An 11,185-nucleotide genomic window follows, 5' to 3' on the forward strand; every position below is an offset into this window, starting at 1 on the left:
AGTATGTTAATTCTCTTTCTTTTTCTCTTGTAATTTTTCGTTTTCTTATGCAGATCTAGATTATGGACTATGGTGATGGTTCTTTGCATTTGTAAGGCCCTAACAACAATTAGTGAATCCCTAACTACAATTAACTCATGTAAGGCCCTAACACGAGCTAACCCTACTGTTTCAGAAAAGGAACAGTATTACGTGTCATTTTATTCGCGGAGTCCTCATTTGTGTATTGCAATGGAAGGAAAAAGTATGTTAGGAGCAGAACTTGGGATTGGTCTGTGATTCCATGCATACTTACAATGAGTAACTTAGATATTGTCGATGTAACGGTTAGCTTGGAACATTATCCACTTTTGTTCTTTGACCCATAACCCCCGCGTGACCAGTTGACGCCAGCGCGACCACGACTAGGGCCTCCGTAGGGTTCCCCGCGACCAGTCCTTATTGGTCGCAGGGCAGGTACTCGTCTAGGCTAGTCAAACCTCATTTAATACCGCTACTCGCGCCGTTTTCCTTCCCTAGGCGGTCCACTCTGGCTGAGGTGGCTTGGTCGGCACAGAGTTACCTTATCCTGTCCCACATATATTAATTGTTGTGGGAAGGGTGCGCAGACGTGATAGGGGGCGCAACAGACGCCCATGGGAAGCTTGCAACAGGACAGGACAGGTCGGGCACTTCGGGCGGGCAAACGAGGGTGCGACCGATGGACGGGACGGCCATCTCAAGGACCCAGGACAGACGCAACAAATGTAGACTTATAATGATTGTTTATATCGTTTCTCTAGGACAGGCATGTGTCTTTTGGTTGGGCCCACTTGTAAGACTTCTCCCCCTGGAATATAAAGGGGGATATCTTCTGTAAAGAGGAGGGATGAAGAAGAATACATAGGATGTAGGGCTATTACCTCACGAGAGGCTTGAACCTGGATAACTCTGGTGTTCCTGAGCAATAAACATACACACATTGTATAGGCACACCCGGAACATCATTCACGCACCCACTATCCAGTATACCCCGGAATCATTTTCAGGGATTTACCCTCGACATTTGGTGCGACGGGTAGGGGGCGTGTTTTCGAGTTCTGGTAAGTGCCATTAATTTCTTGTGGGCTATCCATGTTTGAATCCCTGACGACCGACGAGTCCCGCTCGGAGGATTCGAGTCGCTACGAGGTATTCTTCATGGGATACAACCCAGACAAACCCGATATGTTCAAAAGTCAGCACATTGGACCAGGATCCAAAGGCCTCGGGGTTCAACAAAGAGTAGCAGAGCCATCCATATCTAAGGCGCCGACGGGGGCTTAGGGATCGCAAGTCCCAGGGGAACCAGCCTCATCAACGACAGCCCCATCCGGACGAGCGTGGATGAGACTTGTAAGTGTTTTCAAATCCAAGAAACCAAGTTTTCTGTGTTGCAAGACTTCACGGAAAAATGCAACCTCCCACCAAATTGTAAGCATTTTCGTTTCAAGAACTAGACCGCCTGGTCGGCAGCTTCTTCTGCCAACTAGACAGTCGGGGGCTAGAACTATTAGGATATGTGTGTTTGTTTTCTTGCAGACAGGTCTGTTTAGCCCACTCGCTCATGATTGATGGGACGAGATCCAAAATTGACCGATCGCACATTGCTAGGGGGATGGTGTCCGAGGATTAACTACCACAAGCCCTAACTCGGGTCGAGCGCTAGTCGCCACCGAAAGGTTTGCCGGGCTAAAGGTCATCCTTAGTACCAGGACCTAGCTAGCGAGCGGGTCGACGCGGTCCTCCCTAGGCATTACGAGCACTCTGAGGCTACTCGCCGTCCAAGCATAAGAAAAAATCCACATAAAGACAAGTATCCTTCATTACAAAGTGACCACTCGAATGAGACCTGGGGACTGGCTCTAGACGACCTCTAGACAATACTCCTAGGACCCAAAAATACCCCTAAGTGGGTCAAACTGGACAGTCCAAAGGCAAGAACGAACATCATACAAAAATGAATCAGCATAGGCGTTGAGCTCCTCCGTGGTGATCCGAGTGCCTTCAAAACCGGCACCGACTACCGGCAAGAGGTCCAGGTCGGGGAAACGGCGCGCAGATGCAGGCGAGGGCAAGGCATGCGCCGGAGACCCTGACCTAAAAAAGGTGGTCGTCGACAGCCTCGCGAATCCTTTTCTTGAGGCCACTTGCCTCCTCGGAGGCCGCTAGAAACCACTTAATATGACCGATCACGGTGTTCCCAGGTGTCGAGTAAACCTGAACACCGGTGGACAGAAGTAGGGAGTCGAAGGGGGTAAAAGCCCGGTTAAGATGGTCATAGAATCTCACTTGTTGCTCGTCGCTCATCACTCTCCTTGCTCAGGTGCTTTAGGTCTTTCTGCACCGCCGATAGATCCTCCCGACAAAGGCAAAGGCAGTCGCAGAAGTCCTCTCTTTTCAGGACGTATTCCCGGATCACCCGCTCTAGTTCCCTCTGCACCACAAGTAGCTCCTCCTGGTAGGCTGGTCAAGAAACATGTCGTAAGTCACACAGGAGTCGGCTGGTCGAGCCTTGCATGGGTAACCTGGGATCAGCACGTGGCTCAAGTGGTCAGAATAACACACCTTGACGGTCGCTTGGCGTACTCGCTCACTCGACCACAAGCCCCAGCTCATGTTCGGTCGGCGCCTCTAAAATACGCCGGTGGGCGGGATCGTTGGGAGGATTGATCAAGGGCTCGCCAGGAGCTTGGGGGCTGGTCGGCGTTGGTGGGGACTCGGTACGGATAGACGGTTCAGACACTCCAGGAACTCTACGACCACAACACAAACTCATCAGAGAACAAAAACAGGAGGCTTCATTCGAATATATTACAAGATAAAAGTTACAATCAAGTTTTTACTCCTTGGTGGCCTCCACCTGGAAGACAAAAGTCACATGGTCCACCGCTCCTTGACACTCCCGTTGTAGCCTCTACTTAGCTTCGGGCCCGGCGACCACGGCTCCCTCCCGGATAAGGTCTATGTTGAAATGGGGGTCGGGACTGCGGTAGCATTGAAAAATGAACTCCGCAGTCGACCTCACCACCTATGCCATGTCCTCAGCACCCCTCATCGCCAGGGTGGCTGGGAGCTCAGAAAAATTTTCCGCTAGGAGCCTGATAGGGTAGGCCCACGCCTAGGTTGTGCGGTTGTCCTTTAGCTCGGTGGCTCGCAGCCCAAGGCTCCCCAAGGGATCCGCCAGCTCCTTGAGGATGTCTTGGAGAATGTGGAGGGTAGTGCGTTCGTCCTCCTTGAGCTGGGAGTGCTCAGTGGAAAGCACTGAGTGTTCGACGGAAAGCACGGCCTCTCCCGCTGGAGCTTGTCACACCTTTGCTGTAGCAGGCACCCAGCCTCCATTCTAGGGCCAGCTGCTTTTCCAGCTCGGCACACCTACTGGGCACCGCTTCCTTCTCTTCGACCAGCCTGCAAATAGAAGCGGGGAGGCGGCTGACTAGAGCAAGTAAGTCAGGGGCCGCCACGGACTCCTTGACCGGTGCCACGGGGACCGGAACCACTGCCGATGCTCTAGAGGGCAGAGCCAGGGCTGGCGGAGGCGTTGGGACGTCCTGCGGGGGCGCCGTCGGAGGGTCCATGACGGGAGCCACGAGGGCTACCACGGGCCTACGGCATACAACGAAGTTACTGAATCAGGAAGGAATGGAAATCCAAAGCATCTATACTTAAGAAACATATCGCAGTGGCGGGGAGCTAAGCACAACGCTGATCCTCACAAAACTGCCGGACCGACTGACTGGGGAAGACAACCCCGCTAGGGGTCCACCAGTACTTGGGGTTCCACGAGCACTTTTGGACGCCTCCGCTATGGACGAGTCCTCCACTGGCCTCTTCTACTCAGACGCTTGGTCCGCGATGGTTTGGTCACGAGGTCTCTGGTCGGACCTAGCCAGGTCGGGGCAGGCCTGGCCTGTTCGGGTCTAGTCGCGGGGCGCTGGGTCTTGGCGGGTCGGGTTGGGGCACTGTAGGTCAGCCTCCTGCTGACCGGCACCACTTGCAGAGTTGCTACCTGCAATCGCCGCCTGACCCCGAGTAGATGGGTCGCTTCCTCGACCTAACGGGTTGGGGTCGTGACCAGGTTGGTGGGCGTCTGAGCCAGCAATAGGCGACGGCGAGGGCTGGCGGCCCTCATGCTCAATCTCCCGGAAGGCCTCCTCGACCTCATCGACTATCGGCTGCAGGATATCTACCTCGGGAAGATGCTGGAAATAATTCGAGCCATGAGACCATGACATAGGAAAAGGCTCAAGAAGGAAATTTTGAAAAAATGCTAAACATACCAGGCTCATCCCCCCGGGCAATATCCCGAAGATAGGCGGCGCGGAAGCAGGCGATTCTCGTACATCTACTTCAGTTTTGCGGCGGTGCACTTTGACTTGGGGAAGTCAGGCTCCTTTCCGGTGCGCGGCGCCATGGGAGATCAACGGTGGTTTTCGCAGGAAAGACGAGATGTGGTTGGAGGCGATGGGCTTTGGCGTAGAAGCTTCGAGTGCGAAGGGGTTTCCGGGGTTTTGCCTTTCGATTTGTAAGATCGGCTAGGTCCCGCTGCCTTAGAAACTATCGAGGGTAAATCCTTGACAATGATTTCGGGGTATGCTGAACAGTGGGTGCGTGATCGGTGTTCTGGGTGTGCATATGGAATGTGTGTGTGTTTGTTGCTCAGAACCCCAGAGTTATCCAGGTTCAGGCCCCTCGTGAGGTAATAGCCGTACATCCTATGTATTCTTCTTTATTCCACTTTATATTCCAGGGGGAGAAGTCTTACAAGTGGGCCCAACCAGAAGACCCGTGCCTGTCCTAGAGAAACGATATAAGCAATCATTACAAGCCTACATTCGATGTGCCTACCCTAGGTCCCTACGGTGGCTGTCCAATCCTTCGGTCGCACCCCCGTTTATCGCACCCGAAGCGCACAGCCAACCCTGTCCTATCGCAGGCTTCCCACACGCACCTGTTGCGCCCCTTGTCACGTCTGCGCGCCCATCCCGCAAATATTAAACCATCCCGCAACAATTAATATTTGCGGGATGGGATAAGGTAACTCTACGCTGACCATGCCACCTCAGCCAGAGTGGACTGCCTAGGGAAGGAAAACGGCTTGAGTAGCGGCATTAAATGAGGTTTGACTAGCCTAGACGAGTACCTGCCCTGCGACCAGTCCGTCGCGAGGAACCCTGCAGAGGCCCTGGTCATAATCGCGCTGGCATCGACTAGTTGCGCGGGGGTTATGAGTTAAAGAATGAAAGTGGGTACTGCCCCAAGCTGACTGTTGCGGGCCATCCTGGTGGGGGCCCCTATATTCCTTACATCGACAGAAACCGAGGTTGACGGCACTGAGGGAGGCGTTGCCTCCAAAGGTGTTTCCTTTGGTGTTCTGTTTCCAAGTGGAGAATCCCTTCTACGTTGGCCCGAGACTGCGGTGGGTGGTCGTGTGAATCTATTTTCAAAGACTCTGACCGAGGTAGGTTCGCAAGAAGAAGCCAGACGGACCAGCCCATTGGCCAAGGAGGTAGTCCTTGCGCGGGACGTGCGTGACTTCCTGATTGATGGTGCATCGCTCTCGCTTTCTCACTTCGGAGTGGTATGCCACCATCTTCTGGTCCGAGCACTAAAAACCCCTTGGCATTTGGGTTACACCTAGTAGCAAAGTCCCTCATCGCTAGTAAGCATTTTTTCCTTGCACGGGTGGTGCTCGTATTGCAGTTAAGAAGCCCTCATACTCCGCTATGCATTTAATAATTGGAAAAACATAATTGAACCATGTACCTTATGATGCAGGGTCCTGTGCTCGTTCATTCTTGATCAAAGGAAGCATGACTCGCTTAGCGACCAGTACCGCGCCCCATGGTTCCTTGAAATTCTGCAAGGTAGGATAAGGATTCCCTCTTCCTATCGATGGGTGGTCAGTACCAGGGGAGGAGATGGTTACCTTTCTGAAATCATGGTATCCAACAAGAAGTGGATGTTACCCATGTTAGAAGTGCAGTGCACGTCCTAAATCCATAATCACGTAATTAAGCATTATGTTTAATTTTGCATAATTTTGAATTGGAACGCTAGAGCAATTCGTTTTGAGTTAATTGGATGAGAGAAAGAAATTTAGAAGAGGGAGGAAGTCCAGAGACTCCGGAGAAATGCGAACACTCCAAAGAAATGTGGAGACTCCATAGAAGTCCAGAGACACTGTAGCAGTCGAAACAGATTTCTCTCTAACACATGGGGCTCACATGAGCTAGCCAACCACTCCCCACCCTTTTCCTCCACGTGCAGCAGGCCCTCCCCTCCCCTCTCCCTCTCTCTCAAGCACTCTCTCCTTGTCCCTCAAAATCCCTCCTCAAGAGAAGGAATCGAGGTGCGCATGTGGTGTCTACACGATCACTAGCTTGTAAACTATCCATCCCTCCAATTCATTCATTTTCTCGAAGGATTCGAGCCGGTTTTGATATCTTTTGGTGTTCATGGTTGAAGCACAAGAAGCACCAGTGTTCTTCCTCTTCCCGAGCTTTCTTTCTTCAACCGACAGTCCTCAAGCTCGGCAAAGCATATTGGGTGAGTCCCGTAGGCATCCATGGCAAGAATCCATGTTTTGGTTGGATAGATTTCGAATTTGGAGTTACGGTTGTGAAGTTCAGGAGTTCTTGAGGTTTTGGATAAATTAAAGGATTTGGGGGAGATTTGAGTTAGAAATCATGTTGCTAGGTTGATGAGTGAATTCTATACCCTCTAAACTATCTCAAACATTTCTCCCTTTGGATTGGAGAAGCTCGCAAATCAAATTGGCTATTTTTCCCGCGAAGAACAGCTGTTCTGGAAAGTCTAGAGACTCCAAAAAAATTTCTGGAGACTCTACAAAAATTCGCGGATCTCCGCAAAAATGCCAAGTCTCTGCAAAAATCCGCAGAGGCTCCGTAGTTATTGTTCATCAAGCGAAGTGAGGCTTGCAAAACTCATAGTAAATTCTTCACAGATCCAAAAATTATAAAACTAATTTTGTTGGTTTCATAATAACCTCCTCTACCTATTAAAAATGTCCCTAGCTGTTAAATAATTAATTAACGTTTTGGGATGAATTAATAAGATTAAGGCTTCATTAATTCATCATGAATTCTTTACAAGTCCAAAATTGGTGAATCTAATTTTGCCAATCTTCTTATAACTTGTTCTAACTAGGAAAAATGTTCATGCATTATAAAGCATACTTTTTGTGACTTTTCTTCATATGCATATGGTGGCATACATTGTTGCACTTTATTCATGCTCATCATTGCACGTGTTCTTGTTTAGTGAACGAAGAACCGGCGTATGACCCGACTGTGGTTGAAGGCGACGCCAACCTTTCCGAGTTCTGTGAGTGTTGTGCAGGGAGTATCAGGCGGTCACCTGAGCAGCAAGGCAAGCATCTAAGTATATTGCACCCTTTGAATGAATTGTGGAGTCTAAATTGATAAATTATGCTTTATTCATGTTCACATGTTTAGTGAGTCAATGTCGGGTCCATGTGGGTAGAATCTATGTTGATACATGATCTCTACCTTGGCTTATTGATGAATCCATATCCTTGTAACCTGGGCTTCATATAATGTTAATATAAAAGTGATACGAGATGCTTAGCAATTCATAGGTCACCAGTAGAAGTCGAGTGGTGGACTGTTCCATCGCTCACGAGCTATAGGTTTACTTATTGTTCATACTGCAAATATTGATGATGGTTGGATGCGTGGTAAGGATGAGACGAGATGTGGGCAGTGTTAGGGATATCATCTACCTTGGAGGAGGTTCCCGGGGTAGTTGGGGAGGTGTTGGGACCGAAATCCCAGACAAGGTGGGCCTTCGGTTACAGGGATATCGAAGGGTCCTCGGAGTGACACGTGTTAGAGGTGGAACAGTTTTGCGATGTCTCTTCCGGGTACAGTGTGGTCCTATTCATAGCTCGTACTCGACCACCACAGGTGCGGTTTAAAAATCCTACCCCTTCAACTGCTACATTCTCGGAATATCCGATGGCATTATGGTACAAGTGAGCATAATTATATAATTACAACCCTGCCCCGAACGGCCAACAACGGGCCCACTGTCCCGCAGAGATCTCTGCCTCCGAAGATGTATCGAAGCCTTCTCCATTCGGATGTCCGTCAGATGGCCTTCGTCCCTCAAGCGAAGGTCTGCTCGTATCTTCGCCCGTCGCGATAGCTCAGGATCGCGGGCATGGACTTCGCCCTTCGGTCGAAGATCACCCTCGTCTTCGCTAGTACGAGAGATCGAAGATGCGGGCGCGCCTGCACCCTTCGATCGATGGCGCTTTGTGATCTTTGTCGCTTGCAGATGAAGTCCCTGAAACAAAGCTGCAGTGGCAAGCACGTGATATTTCCAGTAGACGTCGAGGTACCCTCCAAAGAGGGGGGGGAGATCATCCCCAATAGTAGCCCCATATTGGTAAGGTTTATCTTCGATAGGCCGAACCTGTAGTCTGCAAGATGTCTCAATGCCGTCCCCTTCGGCCTGTCGAAGTCTAATGGAGCAAATACATGTCATTGAAAATTATTATTATTAGTATTATTGTTATTATTATTATTATTTTTGTCATAGGTTGCCAAACGGTTCCTTGGTAACTGCCAAACGGTTCCTTGGTAACTGCATGCATTTAATGTTCTTGATGTACACCGAAGCATAGTTTTCCCGCCGGTTCAATTTTCGACGCGCAGTTCTAACCGCCATCGCCCTACACTATAAATATCATGCCGCGGTCAATTGTTTTTACCTTGCCTTTGCTGAAGCTGTCGCTCTCATACGAAGCCTCCTATGGTTTTTCGAGCCTTTCTCGGAGGAAGCCCCGTTTTTTAGCTCTTTGTGTAATTTGCTGTTCGAGTCACCCTCTTTGATCCGAATGGCGCTGAAGCTCCGATCTTCTTGCCCGAAGACATACTGGATCGGGGAGTCCAAGGTGGATAACGAAGTGCTAGCCAGCCTTGTGAAGGAAGGGTTGATTGGTGATGTTTCGAAGGTTTGGCTCCCCGGTCGGCAGGAGACACCGGAGCCTGCTGATGACGAAGCGGTTGTGTTTGTCCATTACTTCCGAGCAGGTCTTCGCCTACCATGCGATGACATGGTTATTAAAGTACTGAAGTTATTCGAAGTATATCTCCACTAGTTGACACCTAATGCAATAGTGAGGATGGGGCTCTTTGCCTGGCCCGCTCGGTCAAAAGGAGTGAAGGCATCCGCTAGGGCCTTCGCTACCGCACATTGGCTTCACCATCAACCCAAACCGGTTTTCACCCGCGGAGTTCAGAGCGAGGCTCACTACGATTGTTTGAACTTCGCATACCGCGCTGGGCTAACTACGCCTGTCATCGTGTACAAGAATAAATGGCCCAGTGATTGGACTCAATGGTGGTTCTACCACAAGGTGGATGCCTAAGAATGTCTCGTGTTGAAATGCGAAGAGGTTAAGAGAAACTGCGCGCCAGCCGTGCGATTGAAAGCGTCGCAACAGACAGCTCTCGAGGCCTTCACTAGGTGCGCGAAATATCTATCTACTTGCGACCTGGTGGAAGAGTTTATAGCTGCTGGGGTTTGGCCCCACAACCGGGATTGGATTATCCCGGAATTTGGGGAAAAAGGGCCCGAGGGGCTTTGCCGGCCCCACCCTCCTGTGCACGGCTTCACGGGTATGCTATTGCCTGTAAAACATTCATATATAATTTATATCTTCAGCCTTATTTGCTTATTGGTTTTGATATTTTCCAGATTTGTCGGTGGCCGAAGTGGAGGCCAGAGCTGTGATGCTTGTCGGCAAGTTTACACCGGGTGAAGCACAGTTGTGCGCCGAACAAGGCCTCGTTCGAAGACTCAATCGAGTCTTGGAATACCGAGGCCTTTCTTATCTTGAAAGGCCGAAGGCCTCCACCGGCTGAGGGGGCTAGGGAAGGGTCTTCGGCAGCAGATGCATGTGAAGAGGTTGCTGGTGGTCCTTCAATGAAAAGGAAACATCCTGAGCGATCACCGCAGGGTGGTTGGACGTAGAAGGCCCTTGCCCTCCAGAAGAGGCCACACGAAGCTGCTCCCGATGTTGCCCATGCGGAAACATCTCCGGAGGGTTCCGCCGCGTCGCGTGATGTGCCCAGGCGGGAAACTCCCGAAGGCACCCAGGAGGGCCGGCCTTCGAAGTCATTGTTTTGTTCGCGCGTGGACCTTCCAACGCTAATCCTGAGTGATGACGAGGAGATGACAGAGATGGGAACAATCCCTGAGGCTACCACTCGGGAAACCGAAGTTGAAGGAACCGATAATGTTGAAGTGGTAGCATATTCTTCGCCGTCTTCTCCCTTGAGTTCCTCTTCTGGGATTGAGGCGTTGACCCCGAGCGCACCTCGCCGTGGCGGAAAGGGATTGATGGGCCTTGGCAGGCTGCTTGACGTGAAGGCCATAGCGCCCGAGGCGTTCAAGCCTTCCTCCTTCGAACCAAGCGCCGGGGAGGTCGATGATGCGAAGAAGATTTTCAGCACCTTCGTCCTCCCCGAGCTTGAAATCCTGCTCGGCCAGAAACCTGCCAACGAGCTCCTCGACGCTTCCGACGTGGCGATTGCGAAGGTATACCAATTTTTTCTGATATTATTGCTGTACTTGGTATTTTGCTCACATATGTGTGACATTCCAGGCTTTGCTTTTATCGCGGGCTCAGCGCAAGCAAGCAGAGAAATTCGAAGCCCGTGCCTGGAGCGCACACGCGCATATTGATATGCTGCAAAAGTGCGCCGAAAAAGCCGAAGGCCAGAAGCACGAGTTATCGCGTCGAGCGAGGGATGCTGAGTCGCGCTTGGAACAGCTTGAAAAGGAACTCAACACCCTTCGCTCGGAGAAGCAAGTCGCTGAAGATGAAGTGAAATGCTTGCACCAAAACCTATAATCTTTCGAGGTGCAAGTATGTGACCTGCAAGCGCTTTGTGCCTCGGAGAGAGCTAAGGCGCAGCAGCTGCAAGGCGAAGGCGAAGGCTTTCTCCGAAGATGCTCTGAACGTGATTAGGGAGCTCAAGCTGAAGGCAGTCCCCGCATGCGAAGCTATTAGCCATACCTTCGAAGGTATTGGTGCATCGGCGACTCCCCCAACAATTGATCTCGTCGGGCTGGGAGGACTTATAGGTTGGATCAGTGAAACCAGCGGAAGCCT

Source organism: Phragmites australis, chromosome 5 (assembly GCF_958298935.1).
Source record: "Phragmites australis chromosome 5, lpPhrAust1.1, whole genome shotgun sequence".
Taxonomy (NCBI): Eukaryota; Viridiplantae; Streptophyta; class Magnoliopsida; order Poales; family Poaceae; genus Phragmites; species Phragmites australis.